The sequence below is a fragment of the Cydia pomonella genome, chromosome 19, assembly GCF_033807575.1.
Source record: "Cydia pomonella isolate Wapato2018A chromosome 19, ilCydPomo1, whole genome shotgun sequence".
Classification (NCBI taxonomy): Eukaryota; Metazoa; Arthropoda; class Insecta; order Lepidoptera; family Tortricidae; genus Cydia; species Cydia pomonella.
In genome coordinates this window covers 9,882,521-9,898,709 of record NC_084721.1, presented here as the reverse complement: position 1 = coordinate 9,898,709, position 16,189 = coordinate 9,882,521, and the positions used below count along the sequence as shown (strand labels likewise).

At 36.2% G+C, this 16,189-nt stretch overlaps 1 protein-coding gene across 1 annotated transcript in view; it reads right to left on the bottom strand.

The window, feature by feature from the left end:
- The window catches only part of LOC133528388 (myosin-I heavy chain), a 115,468-nt gene extending 100,691 nt beyond the window's left edge, over window positions 1-14,777 (bottom strand). Inside the window, exon 1 of the mRNA XM_061865763.1 lies at window positions 14,513-14,777. The gene's annotated coding sequence lies outside the window, so the exon portion shown is untranslated. The remainder of the gene's footprint in view (window positions 1-14,512) is intronic.
- Window positions 14,778-16,189: the final 1,412 nt, after the last annotated feature.

Genomic DNA, 16,189 nt, shown 5'->3' with positions numbered 1-16,189 from the left:
ATTATTTAAATTATTGAAATATAATATAGTGGCGTACACAAAATATGATATTTTACATTAGTTTATTAATAAAAAAGTAAATATAATTTGTATAGGTGAAATAAACATGTACATTTTAACGATTTGAATTTGTAATACTTTTTGTTAACGTGCTTCGTATAGTATTTCGATCATTTATGATTTTGACATATTTGTAGTACGAGAAACTCGAAAAAGTTGTTCGTAATCTTTAGTTGTGTTTTATAAATAGTGATCAGTGACCATTCTTATAATTATACCAAAATAACAATATAATAACATTGTTTTCGCGATAAAATATACCTGTGGGTCTTTCTTTGTGTCTTTTGCATACAAAAATCAAGTGTATATTACACGCCGGTGGCATTACCGCGCGAACGTTATTGAGGCTTTCGTTTGTTATCATATTACAATGATATTATTACTGATAAATTATGAGGTGGTAAGTTAGTAATTTCTATATAATAATGGTACAAAAAATATTGGATTTGTTCTCCTTAGTTTGTTAATTGTTTGTTTGGTAGTTTATGGTTAGTATTTATTTCAATATATGAATGTTAAACTTAAAATGATATCAAGTAGCAAGAATTGATACTGAACAATCTAACAATAAAAATAATAAACTGCTAAATTAGAACAAGTTTCATAAAAGCATCAAATTAAGTTGCAATAGGATGTATGTACTTTAACTCCTTAGTTTGATTCTTAAATGTATGTCTTCTGCTGTTAAAGTCCTGTTTTAAACCTCCAGAATTGCACTCCAAGTAAATATTTAAAAGGAAGTTTAGCAATGCCTAAATATTTATTTACATTAAATATGGTTTGCTGCCGTTGGAGTTGATGGAATAGTCGATGCTGCAAAAGTGCTAGTACCTCTCCTCATTTGAAGTAAGACATTGTAACACCTCATTTTAGAGAATGAGGTACTCATACAAACTCATTTTAAATTGATGTCCTACCCATCACTACACTTAATGTAGAAATAGCTAATGACCAGCTTAACATTTTTGTTCCATACTCGTACAAATGCTCCTAGTGTCGAGTACCATAGTGCTCGTGAATCAATCCCAAGAAGGTGGGGCTTAGCGTGTCTACTACAAATCTGCCATCGCATCGTAAGCCTAAAAACCATTCGTAACTTTGAAGTGCGTCTGCAACAACACGCTATTTTGACCATGCCGTACATTTATTTACAAGTCCATAAATTACGTTCTAGGATTTAACTTGAACCTGTTTCAAAGCTAGGAGACAGACTACACGTTTTATGTAGTTGCACTTGTCATGATTATTTACTTGTTTGTGTGGAGAGCATAAGCATTGATAAGGTCGATTGTAAGCATTGATTGCATAAGGATTGATAGCATAAGGATTGATAGCATAAGTAATCCAGAAAAGTAGTATCACCTATGGCCAAATCAAGAAAGACTTTCGTAAAATTAACTGTAGCAAATTAACACATTTAAAGTAGGTTAGGTATTAGGCTTGAGTCCTGTTAAAAAGTTAGAGTTGGCCTCCATAGTTCGACACTAAAATGTGCAGTAAACAATCTAAGGTTACGATTGCGATCTAATGCGAGGAAAGTCATCGTATAACATGCGGTTACTGTAACCATGGAAAAGCGTAGAGGCGGTTCGTTTGATACCCGATCGCCGTAAGCAAAAACAAGCTTAATTACATTGAGTCAACAGTTTACGCAATTACCCCCGCATGAGTAATTTTAGTTGAAACTGTTATTAAACGGATATCGACAATGTATAATTGTATATCATGTCTTATAAATATTCAATCAACTGGTGGCACGGAAAGTCAAAGGGTCAACATTTCATATAATTAATTACATGATAATTGATTAACAAGAGTAAAGATGGATATGACAAGATAACTCTTATTATACTGTAACTATTTTATTAGTTGGAAATCCAAGTCGGTGAAAATGTCTTTGTTGTATCACAAGCAAGCTTTTAAATAAATGAGGCAAAATGGTATTTTCCGAGTTGATTGCGAGTGGATGGGGGCAAACACAGGGCGGACAAAAGGCCCTGCTTCGGACACTCGGCCTGGCTCTGTATTCCTTTGCTCACCCAGCAAGAGTAGCATTCATTCAAGCAAACCAGTAGAACAGTGACACCGGCAGCCGATAAAACTGTTCGTAATCGGAGATCTTATTAATAGTTTACGGTGAACGCTCTTCATAGATAGCAGTTGGAAGGGCAGCCCTGTTTACTTCGATCAGAGGACCCTTCAGCTAACATGGTTCAAGCGCTTTTGTTTACGTGACTCGTGTTGTATTGCAATGACTTTAGGGTCACTGCTAAATGTCTGATTTAAGTGTTGACTTGATTAAGAGGTTTTTTAATATTGTGTAACTGGTGTTGTAACTTGTAACTACAGAAAAACTGGCCAAATGTGTGTAAATTCAAGTTTTACATGTTTTATTACATGTTTGTCGAAAATGCATTTGCAACAACGTCATTGTATTGTGAAAATACTAAAGGGTATCACTTTCGTTTTTATTTCTCCTCAGCTCCTCACCCATGCTAGCTTTGGACCGTTACATCAAGGAGGCGAAACAAAATACATGTCGCTTAAAGGTGCAACATAATGGTCAATTGTTTCAGCGACTTGTCTTGGTCCTACATTTCAGTCATATGATAAATCCAGTAACAATATCACATGTCAGAAGAATAAGCAAGCATAAACAAGTAGGTACAATTTGGTCGAATTGTTTTAATGTAGGTAATCAAAATTAGGAGTAAAAAAAGGAGGAGGTTATTGGATTTGAATAACATTCTGTAATTTTCTAAGTGACACTTGCAACGAATTGTAAATTAGCTAAATCTCTTTATTAATAACTGTCGTTTCCACGAGCAGAAAAGTACATATAACGAGCGCGTACGTAAACCTTTGCTACAAATGTCTTGATGATATCGTATTGTGTAGATCATAAGATTCAAAATAAGATCTCTCAACGCACTGACCTATTTTCCCCATAATTCCCATACCTATTACCAGGGATCTAATTTTTTCGAGCAAACAGTTAAACAAACGCACGTGCGGGCCAGCGGGGGGTTTTGGCCATGGGGCCAACGACCTGACCACGTGCTTACTCTTTATTACCCTTCTGGTTTCATTGTTTAGTCTTAAGTGCCGAACAATTTTTGGGTCATCGCTTCGAGAAAGTAAATATTTACGCCGTAATACATGTAAATCGATAAGAATGTAATTTGTTATTATAATGATACAGATGAAAAGTACCTTTTCAGTAGGAAACGAATTGGTTTTGTTGCAAAATGTTGCGGAACTAGTTGTTGCCTATTTTAAATTTAGAATATATTTAGAATATTTTAAATATATAATTTAGAACACAGTATTGCTTTAGTACTATAAGTAGGTAAAGAGTAAATTATAGTTATACATATCGGATGTTAATAAAAAATAAAGCAGTTAGGGAAAAACAGAAATAATATGAGATACCTAGCGAAGTTTTTCCCGTTATATCCCACATTTATTTCTATAAATATAATGTAGTGTGGACATGTGCCAATAAAATTACCATATAAAGGAAAGAACGTAAAATGAAACAGGAAGATTATTTTAATAGGTAGGTTGGGATTACAATATATTTCATTCGACTAGGGCGGAAAACGAGTTATCACTTCTATCCAAAGCCGGCACCAACTGAGCGTTATAGCTTCAGCAGGACACGCCGTCAAATGTAAACATACATGTATGGCGTGAACGAAGAATGTTAATGTACGAGTACTTTTATAGTTACAACAATGATACAGGTCAAATATTATTGCTTTCGGCTAACGCAGTAACGCAATGCGGTGGGTGGGAGGCTTACCAAGAAATAAAATCGTAACGGCTTTATTCCTTCTTATTGAACTTTAGTACAGTCAGCGTGAAATACTTCGTAGCAGTCAAAGTAGCCAAATAGTTCTGTACACCATATATTTAGTATGGTGTACCGAACTATTTGGCCACTTTGACTGCTACGAAGTATTTGACGCTGACTGTACCTACTACTCGAAAATTTGTTTTGAGAAACGGAATAAAGAAGTTCAGTGGACGGCATCCTGTTAATTGGAATACCTTCCTGATAGTGACGGCAACTGTCGCAGTTTGTTGAAGTCAAACGCAGTTGGATAAAGTTTGGAAATTGTGCCAAGATCACCGAAAATTTAATAATCTGGGTTTCGAAACGAAAATTTGAAATAGATCTTCTGAATTTTGTTAAGAAAAAGCCAAACATATTTCAGATCTTTTCCGGCAGAAGGCACCATGTCGGTTGTCGATAACGACGACTTCTTATTGGACCTTAGGGTTTTTTTTTAACGTGCGACAGACGCGTAATGCATACAATAATAAGTAGGTAGCACTCGAAAATGAAATGTTGTCAATTAAATTTATCTGTGTACGATAATAGTATTTTATGGAACAGTTGTATAAGAAGGGTCAAAAAAGGCGAGTGGCGTGAGTTACATTGCGCGCGAGCATACCTTGTTACGCGCCCAGCCTGCCCCGGGCCGCGGCCGGCCGGTCAGCGACACCTCGTAACTCACGAGGCCCTGGTACTTGCTATTTGCTAAATTAAATTTTTGGATAGTTTTTTCTCAATTTTGGCCACCGTAGCCTACGGAGACTAACAAGCAACGCTAAGCGGTCTTCGTAGTCTGTGGGTGTTGCTATATTACGGGTGTCACATGCGTGTTTCTGACTTATGAAGTAATTATTTTTACTATGCAACCAAATGAATATTTTGTAAGTTGGCAGCAATGCACTTAGTTTAAAACTGTATTCGTTTTGGTTTTGTTAGGTTGGTAGCCATTAATCGCAGTAACATTATAGCGATTAAAAGCACAAGAGCTTTTATGAGGAATAGACAATATAGACTTTTCTTGAAACCTTTTATGTATGTTCTTATATTCGTATTAATGAATGCATAAATGACAGATAACAGTAGAGGAGTAGGAAAAATTGGTATCAACAGTTCGGTATTCTGCACGTTCTTTTACAATTAAATAGCTCCAGAGATACATGTTCCATTCTATTACTATCAACAGATTTAACAAAGACAACTGCAACAATAAAGGTATTCCTATTATCCTGGTCGGGACTGATAAGGCCGTCAGCGCGGTGCCACTGATAAGACACTAGTTGGTGTCCGGTTAATGACCAGAGACAAACATCCCGGGTACTGACAGTTTCACGTTGGCATTTCTTGTAAGATTTAATGCTTCCGTCTTCCAGTTTAGCCTTCCGTTTTGAAGGGAATCCCAGATAAAGAGACTTATCTTAAACCCCGTGTGCTTAATAAACATAAGATTACGCAGTATTTTATTGAAAAGGAATAGCTTTGAAACAAAAAAAAGAGTATATATTCGCTGTTATCTAGACTCTTTAAAATTTAAAATAAAAAAAATCTCGTTAGGGAGGATAAGGATCTTATTACAAACTCAATTTAAAATGTATTTACACAGTTTTGTAATCTTCCTCAGCAGCTAAGCTCAGATAATGAAACTGGAATTAAAAATCTTGAAGCCGTTCTATAGATAAACACTAATTATACTACATATATTTCACTAATAAGAATAACATTCAAAGCAAAACATACTAGAATACTAGAGCCTATAGTATACTACAACTACCTACGTATCATTAGTGAATCATTACCTACCTACTCTGGTTAAAATGATAATGATATTATTATACAGTTCAGTCGGGTCAGGTCAGCAATATCCTTAACTATAAAAATAAACATAACACAAAACCATAAGCATAAGTTTATATGTATTCTGTATATAGCAACTGCTTATTAGCTTCATAATATTCACCGGTGTATAATAGGAAACGTTGCTTTATCATGTCCAAATAAGGTTGAAATTTTAAAATAGGAAAATACAGATACATATTATAAGCTTGAGGAAGGAACCTAGATAGGCAGAGCGGGTTGTGGTTGATTTCCATGCATTTTCAACAAAGAGGTTTATGATTGATGAGCAATGTCACCGGCCACGCTCGAGGCAAATTACCAAAGGGAAAGTCAGGAGACACGGACGGATGGTCACTCTATTAGACAGCACAATGGCTGTTTACTCAGAGACTTCATCGGTATCGGTAAATACTCTTCGGGTTATGAAGGTTAATAAGTTCGGCGTAAAGAGCAATTTGTGTCGTCAAGGCGTTTCGAATTCTCCGACGGCATTCAGTACGGTTTAGAAATTGAGCGCGGCTTTAGCTAGGATACCAATATGGTGGTAATTTATATACTACCACTGAATTATAAAACCAAATCCCACGCTACATGTTGCGATCCTGACGTTATTTAGATCTAGACTGAAGATATAAGAAAATAAATGTGACTGACACATGACAGCAGCAATTTTATGACAAAAAGTTACAGTTAGGTATTTTGTTTAAAAAGTGTCTAGGAGCCTTAATTGTTCTCATTAGAGCCACACCCAATTACAATTTTTGTTTTATTCTCAGTTTGATTTGATTCAAGAAGCCCATGCTAGATTGTGATGAAATGTCTAGCATTTAATTGTACGTTCTGTATTAGTAGAGTGGTGTTCTTTTTAAATGCGTTAATTTGTAAGAACCTTAATTGCTCGGCTCTTTTTATTCTTCGGCTCGAGTTTGCTTTAAACGTCAATTTGTATCTTTATCGCGTTTGCCGGCAGCCACAAGCTATTAAGAGGCACCGGCTATTTCGGGGCCCCCGTACTCGGTCCTTTGATGCCCTAAGACGCGACGCGACGGTTTTCGGAATTCAGCTGACATTGAAGATGGCCACCAGATGTTACGCTTCACGCAATCTACAAGTCAAGTGGAATCGTTGAAACTACATTTACATGTTTGGCTTCATGTTTCATCGCCAGTTGAATATTTCAGAATAAGCTGCATGACTTGGAAATGCGATATTTTTTGGAGTGCTTTAAGAGCGAAATTGGAAGTTATTAAAAATCGATTAGCGGTCTGCGTTAGAAACCGACGTCGATGGAGTGGGTTGTCTACAATAGCGGGGAATTATGCCCTCAAAGCAGGTAGAAGGCGAAGTAAAGGTCGCGTGTTTTAAAATATATTGCAAATCGATGTCTGGATACCGCGCAAAAAATACGAATCTATCACAGCTGCTGAGCCAACGAGTGGAGCGGGACGTGCACCTTTCGCATAATTATATCGATAGCCATTTATCGAACGTCGATGAAATTTATACATAAAGATACGGTTTGCACCTTGTAGTAATTGACATCATATTTCTGCAGGTTTTTTGCAAATTATTGGATGACATTTGATATTTACTTGTAGGTAATGTCGTTTATCCACATGTCAAGATACCAATACCAATCTCTCTTGATAACCGGCAACTTTCGGTATTGTCTCGAAGTACATTTAGATGTAATGAATAAATTGATGAAAAAATACTTTTTACAACATTTTGAAAAATACATAATTTTGATACGTTTTTCTGGCTTGAGAGTGCTAAACAAACAAATAAGTTCCAAGAAATCCCCATCAAAATCAAATTCCAAACGGTGATTTATCATAACGCGTGAATAACTTTTCATTAGAGGCTCGGCCTAAACGTGTCGACGTAGCGTTAAAAAAAGCCTTTTTCTCACTTAAAAAACCGTTTGACGTCCATTGTTCCCCACGTCCCTAAAATCTATTTCGTTGTTATCGTAAGTGCGAGTGAGAGAGATGATTTTAAGAGAATACGGCGCGTGCACACCTGTTCCGACGGCGAAGCAGCTGCCTCTTTATTTGGCAATTTGATACCAGTAAATTATAGGCCGTAGCTTTTACGTCTGATGGATAAAAACATCGCTTCGAGCCATATATGCGTGAAAATAACTTGTTTGTATAGTTTTTGTTTCAATGTACATATTTAGTTAATTGGGACGATGCCAAAACTTTTGTGTCGAAATTTGGTCAATTTAGAAAGGTTTTTTACACTTCTTGTTAAAGGATAAAGGATACGCTGACTTAGCGTTGAGTTAAGCAGCAAATTGTGAAACCTTTTGTGAAAATGTAATGTAATCACGCTCGTACAAAACGTGTCGTACAAAATTTTTCGTAGTGGGTGATTTTATTCATTTGAAAATGCCGACTTAGCCTAAATCTCATTTTTACGCTTTGATGACAACTAATTGTACAAATTACGACAAAGTTAATGCTTGTAGCACACCTCCATATTCTTATATATGTATATAGAGCCAAAACTGGTTCTCACGCGAGATAACTGTTTAAAGCACAATAACATGTCACAAAGTCACAAGTCGTGATAGTAAGGGCAATCGCCTCAGGGCGGGTCACGTCGTGTCCACTCACCGTCCCATGCCATTATGGCTGCGATTTTATCAACAATTTTGTGCCCAATGCACAGTATTGAGATTGAGCCCTTTCACGTGCGTTATTAGAAATGTTTTTGACAGCGTATACCTGGAGGCGGTGCGTAGATGATAAGATGACCAACCAGAGTTTGCAGTTGCGCCCATTTGGTTATGCATTTATTAACCTTTATGGAACACATGAGCAGTATAGGACAGGTTCTTGTTGTTACTCATACTAATCTATTGTTACTCATACTAATTATTAATTTGCTTTCTATACTAACGGCGTGACTCGCCCTGTTATATGCACTTTGGGGATCAATAAAAAGACGCAATTAGAGTCAGACCAAGATAAGTTAGCAGCGATTCTGATAGCCCAGCCTGTGCAAGTGTTAAGTAAACGTCATAATTTCATAAAAGTTTGACGTTTATTACACTTGCACTGTCTGGGCTGTCGAAATCGCTGGCAACGTATCGTGGTATGTGACTCTAGTCTCTATTAACCACTGTGAACTTCATCTTGATTTTTTTATACAAATGATTACAAAATGAGGCAACCACCAGCTACTCTAGACTCTAGATAATGGTTTCCGGCACAACATATTTTATACTCAGAAGCGAAGCACTTGGAAACACGTAAAACAAACAGAGGGAACTCGACGTAGCGTAGCGAGATCACAAGAGTTTTCAGCCATTAGGGTTAGGAACTTCAGCTGAAAATATTTAGGATACATTTTGAATATACATACAGGGCCACAAAAATCTTTGAATATGAGAATGTGTGCCGGTCCGTCCATAGTTTTTGTGTTTTGGTCGAAATGGTAGGGTCCTTATTTAATATTCCAAATATAGTAGAATAAAGAACCCTCTTTTCTTATTTCGAAGGTCCAATTAACACCTGAATAAAATCCAATTCTCACGTGGCTCCGTTAGGTTAGGTTAAATGTTCTAACCATTATATCCTAAAACCAGAAATGTCATTCAATTCACCAAGTGCATCGCTTCAAACGAACGAGTACACAATAGTTACAATCTGGGTGTCCAGTGACACTAGGGCCGTAGGGACGAGGTCACAGACGTCTCGACTCGAGAAAAAAGTCAGCAAGTCATGTCAATGTTCTCGGAACTACGGATTCGTGTGACAGTGCATCACCTGTCCCACTTCTTGTTAAGTAATATTGGCCTGGTTTGGTTCCTGTACCGGTTGGCGATGACGTCATCGAATGTTTTAAATTACTCTCGCTATGCCTAATGCGCCGTGGATGCATTTCTCGACATTTTTAAGATGTCGGTGATATGATAGCTCGGTTTAATATGAGAAGGTGTCAGGTATAAATGGTATAATGAACATTACTATTTATTCATTAACGAGGTCATTAACTCTGTGATAATGGTTAATGTACGCTAACAGCATTGTAGGTAAATATGAAAATTATGTACCTATGATTTTACGGATTCTGTAGCAACAATGTGGTTGATTTGATAATACTAGTAGTATATTATACGAGATCTCATCACTCACGAAGGGCTCTAATCCCTTTGAAGTATGTCAAGTAGGAATGCAAGATAATATATGTATAGGGTAGATAATTGATTCGCTAAATATTTCGCAATATTATAACCAGCGAAAAATTTAGAGTCGGACCAAGCTAACTCTGCATGGTATTTGTAACGGCAGTGAGGAACTGTCATCATTAATGTCAAATTTATATGCAAATATGTCATTTTTAGTGACACTCTTTTACTTGGTTCTGTTCAAACCGGCGCAAGTGAGCTTAGACGGATTCTGCTATTATTATCTTCATGCACTTGCTCGGAAAAAAAGATCTTATTTCATGCAGGTGTACTGAAGAACAAAGGCCTATATTGATCCGAGAGTTATGGATAGTGAAAAAAAAACTAATTCATACGAATCAAGTAAGTATAAACGAGTTTTACTTTTAAAATACTGACGTTTATAAATTAATTTTTGGAACGAAGTTCCTTATTGGATGGTTGGCGATGGGGCTTGGCGAACAGTGTAAGATTTTTCGGTCACGACCCTTTCTTATTTAAATTCTTTCTCAAGAATAAGTAGCCTAATTTCATCTACTTAATACTTATTCTGCAGTGGCGCAGTTGGCAAACCGTTGGTTCAAACCCCGGACATGTATGCAGATATATTACTTTTTGTAATTGTTTTGCACTTGAATTAATGTTTCATGTTGTTGATTGACTAAGCGAGTTGTATAAGTAGTGTTCTCCCTGCCTGTAAGTCGCATTTCTGAACTGATTTGAGAAATGTTGTGAGCTGATTGGATAATTATTATTTTGTCGAAAAAAATATTGATAGGGAGCGTGCATGAACTGTAGCAGGCTGTGGAGGCAGCACAGGAGCCGTCAGATTTTTGGCGCGAGGCGTTAATGTGATGTTTATTGTTCCGATGTAGCCCACAAGAAGGCAGAACCTACTATGCACAGAAAACATGTGACGTGTAAATGTACATGTTTATGGTTCTGATTCAGGACACAAGATGGCAGACCCTCCAACGCGCATGGTCCCTATACACAATTTCCAATAATGGCTGAATGCCGGATATCTAGCCTGTCAAAAAAACTCATTGTGGCGAACAAATGTTCGAAATGTCACCGTATTTAAGAATTATTTCGCTCAATTAGATTTTTCTTCGCAAGTGTGATGAAAAACTTTGTAACTCCGGGTGTAAGAATATTGCAAACTGGGGTCTTTTATTCCCTCGTTTCCAATATTTCACTTACCCCCCTCGTTGCACAATGTACTTTTTCGTTTCACAATAGTAATTTTGATAACCAACACCATAATGGAAAATTCATTCATGCTCATTTGGAGCCGACAGATTATAGATAGGTGAGAAATTCCTCGAAGTAAACGAAACCCAGAATTCTTATGAGTCACGTCATTATGTATTTCTAACTAGATTATGACACTCTGGGCATTTATCACGGTCATGAACGTAGTAAGGCTACTATAGTTTTTTTATAGGCTTCGGATGATAGGCGAAACGGAGAATTTTGATGACGTATGAGTCACATAGTTAACAATTTCTATCTGGATTACGAATGACAGAATGACCCTGGGCTATTTATCACAACAATAAGCGTTGGCTTAGTTTTTGTTTTGTTTCGGTCGAGTTCCGTTTAGTGAGTCAAGCGCATTTTTCTTCCTTTTTGTTGCCGTGGATAACAGGATCCTTTGTTGACGGGTAAAGGGCTGAATGGCTTGATTGTGATGTTATGCTTATATTTTTACGAAACGATAATGACGAAGTAAGCTTGCCGCAGTTATTTAATTTCATCATCAGTGGAAAAATGGAAATACCTTTTTGACTGTTTCGCCGGTCGGATTGTAGGTCTATGGTATGACTTTATTTGTATGGTGGGATTGGTGGGTGATTGTATCGACCGAACCGATCAGTCACGACTTGATCAGAATCTAATGAAGTTTAATATTGTGATCCTTAGACAGCATGGATCACGAAGTCGCTTTTAATTGACAGAAGATTTAGGTACTTACTTTCAGGCATAGGTCGGTAGGTAACTACACATACGTTGTAGGTAGGTTGAACTTAATACATTATATGTAATTGCGTAGTTAAGGCCCTGTAGGTTCGTGTTCTTCTCTCACTCTCACTGAGCGTAAGCGTGAGCGAGATGATTAATAGAATCAGGCGTTACTTAGCGGAAATCCATGCTAATTAAAGCAAGAAATATTACTTTGCTAATCCGCGAGAAAATAATGTGCTAGTCAATCAGTGCTAACCCGTTATACTTACTGAAACCATGTTTTGGCACTGATGGTTTCAGTTGTCGGGTGTCAGACCGTCAACATCTCCAGCGTCTCCTGAGGATGCCTCGTAGAGAGGCGAAACACGTGTCGAGTTTTGTACTTTTGGTGGTGGGTTGTTATATTTATTTGCGTATTTATTTTTGCGGTGGGAGGGTGGGAACATTAATTGTTTGTAAAAATATGCAAGTAAGTATAACGGGTTAGCACTGATTGACTAGCACGTTATTTTCTCGCGGATTAGCAAAGTAATATTTCTTGCTTTAATTCGTGAGCGAGATGGATGAACGTGCTCGGTACCACGGATAGGTATCATGTTTTTGAATTTCAACTTGTAAGATTAAAAAAAGAAAAAGTAATCGCTGAGTTGCCTCAAAAATAAAACTGTGCATTTTAAGAAGCAATTTTCATATTTTGTGAATAAAAGTACGTTTTAGACCTATGTTCGTGATTTTTTCTATAGAGCGTAAGTCAATAAATCAGGATTCGAATCGCTGAAGTCCCTAGAGAAAATCCTCAAGAGTGCTAATTAAATTTTTGGCAACCGTATTGTTAAACCTTCAAGCCTGCTTGCAGAATAAATTTTTCGAGTGCCCCGGTGTTGCTTACAACCTTACAAGTCTTACACCCTTTCTAGCAAATGGGGTAGGTAGTAAAGATGCCCCGAAGAATGGTTTTGGACGAATACCGAATATAATAATAATATTTTACTTCCTTTTTATTTAAACAATAATACTTTAGTTTGCATTAATATTTTCAATGAATTGTATTTTATAACTGTTGATGTGCTTGTTTTTGCCCTTGTGGCCTATTTGCTGCATAAATGTTGAAGTTGAAGAAGTCGCCCTCTCTCTTGGCCGAAGCGCCGAATATTCGGCATGACGTGCGAACATTTTGAGTCACATTAATTATGAAAACTGTTCGCCAATAAGGCACAAAGTATACTAAGATTTCATTTTTGTAGCTCAGAATCAGTAAATGTGGTTAGAATTAATCAAATCAGACCCATGATAAAAAGAAATTAATTTGTAATCAACAATAAATGCTCAAAAAACGGGTACCTATTCATATTTAACAACTTTCCAATAATACGTATTAAATGTAGTGGGTTTCGGTGAAAATCAACAAAGTGTATTTTTTGATTTTAGGTAAGTGCAACAGATAACTATTCGGTATTCAGCCGAATAGAAGCCAACATTCGGCCGAATAGCGAACATTCGGCATAGTGGCCAAATAGACCGAATACCTAGTTGCCGAATATTCGTGGCATTTCTAGTCGGTAGGTACCAAACAGAAACAAACGCCCCTAAAATTTTGCATGATCTTATTCTTATTCCTATTTCAACTGATGGTTACTATCGATGATAATATCATGCAGGTATTACCTACATTGTTTTCGACTTAAGTACCTACGCCACAGCCTACACCCAGCTGCAAAATAGCCATTCATTGAATTAATTAATTCATGAATTTCATAATGTGCCCATGAAATTTTGCAGCTTGCGGTAGGTACGTCTGGGTCGTCTGGAATGGAATGACACGTAACCGTGAGTTATTAAATTTAGGCTGGCTACAATGTAGAGTGCGACCAAGCTAAGTTTGCTGCGATTTTTATAGCCCAAACCATAGCTGTGCATTTGTGCAAGTATTATTTTAAACGTCAAACTTCTAAAAAATTATCACGTTTAAATAACATTCAGTCTGGGTTATCAAAATCGCTGCCAACTTAGCTTAGTCTAACTGTAACAATTCTTAAAACGCTAGAGGAAATTGTAGGTACCAATTTTTTAAGAATCAGATAATCAAAAATACAATATCACCAATTATTTTCTACACATACCTAATGTTAATATGCGATGGATTTACCCTAATTACAAAATAAAGCATTGGAAAACTCCCGGCTGGGACCGTAAACAGGATAAGTAGATATTAAAACACATATACCTATATGCATTTGTATGTGTTGAAATGTTTACTTAACTCTAATAATTTTAAAATTAACCCAATCCTTTTTGATAGGTTGAGTCTGCGTAATTTACTGTACTTATGAGATTTCCATGATAAACATTCAGCAGCTAAATGTACTAAAATATTCGTCAGTCTCACTGCACTAGCCAAAAATCTGATTCATTTGGTTGTAACAATAACAAAAAGTGCCCCACGGTAATAAAAATATCGTCTTGCAGTTCGGCCAACAACCCTCGCAATTTTATTGTATTTTTCGCTGCGGGGCGGGTGTGCTCGGTACAACCCACCAGCGCAAGGGAAAACACGATCCTTGCACGTAATAAATAGCTGTTTTCTTGAATATCACTAAGGACAATAATTTAAAGCACCTTTCATTCATACTTACCCTCAGAAATGCAGATAAACTCGCAAATTATTCTATTGATTTGATCACATGTGTACACAAATAGTTTCAAAAAATCCAATACATAGATAATAACTAAACACAATACCTAAAATATTCTTATAAAATAGAACTGCGTCCAAAACACTAAACACAAGTATCATAAAACACAAAAAAATATTTGATCGTCAAGATTTTTAATTTAAATCCTGACAGATCTGACACAAACAACACAACAACGCCCGGCCGAAGACTGACAGATCGAATCGAACGAAATTCAAATCGCAGTGACCGAACGAAAACTGAGAGAGAATGAATGGTTATAAGTTGCCAGTATTATGAAGAATATAGAATATATAGTTGGTCAAACCAATTTGTCAGTAAATAAGAACAATAAAAACTATACTCATCCTTTTCTTTTGGATGCTAGTACTAGTGTAAGACAAAGATAGTATGACTCCCTCTGTCTATGTTTGAAATGAGATAGCCCTTTGACAAACTATATAATGATTTCGACGTAGTTACGGTATTAAGTGATAGAGAGCGCTATAATCAAATATTACTGCCATCTAGTAGGTTTAGGGAAAAACTGCGTCAGTCAGTGCTACCAGTCAAATGAAATTCGCAAAGTTTTTTGGTGTTATTCGTGTTCAAGTGTAAATTAAAAACCCAGGTTTGCCCAGGACTGTCTCATTTCATACATAGACAAAGAGAATGACGCTGTCTTTGTCTTACACTAGTACTAATTAAAGGTAGGAAGATGTGTGCGGTCATAATATATATTTATATTTATTCATATATGTATAGAAAGATATTTATTGATATATAGTTTATAATATGTAATAATATATAATTACTTTAGATATAGTTTTTAATAACTCTTTTAGGAATGGGATAACTGGAAGATACCCCTCTTAGGGATAAGTTTGCCTTTGTACTAACCAAGTATTTTCCATCTGATGTAATATTTATTTTTCTCGTACAATAAAGTGTTTACTTACTTACTTATTAGCACCTAAAATAATGGGATGTCGTGAAACGGAAAACTATCTTTGCTCGGGCCCGGCTAGGGTTGCCAACTATTTTTTGGTGGAATATAGTATTTTCCAGAATAAGGCATTAAAAATATAGTACATTTAAAAAATATAGTGCTTTTAGATAAAATGCTTAACATAAGTGTAATATACGGTTAATCATACTTACTAGCACTCTGTTAAGATTAGTTATGGAAACGATTTTAGAGCAAAAATGTAAAATTGATAGATTTAGTCCTTGAAATTGTACTCATTTTGTTACGTAATATCTAAGTAACAAGTATTGGTTTCTATTAGCACGTCTTCTCATCTTGCCTTTTAATAATGAGGTCGCAAGCGTGCGTTCCCAGTAATATGTGAAGAGAAGGGACAGTTTTTAAAAAATCATCAAAAAACTATGGTAGTAAATTATACAAAATGATGTATAAGAACAGTTTTAGCAAATGTTGTAGATTGTTTATGCATCAAAATTACGTTGAAATTAAGTCGATTTTCAGAGAAATTGTCACTTGTTTTGAAGTTAGTTCTGGAGAAAATTGATTACGTCTAACTTTCATTCAAATAACTAAAATCAAATTTATAATAACAAAAATGTAGTTTATTAAAGTTGAAGTACAGGATATGTGTAATACAAAATTACCATTTT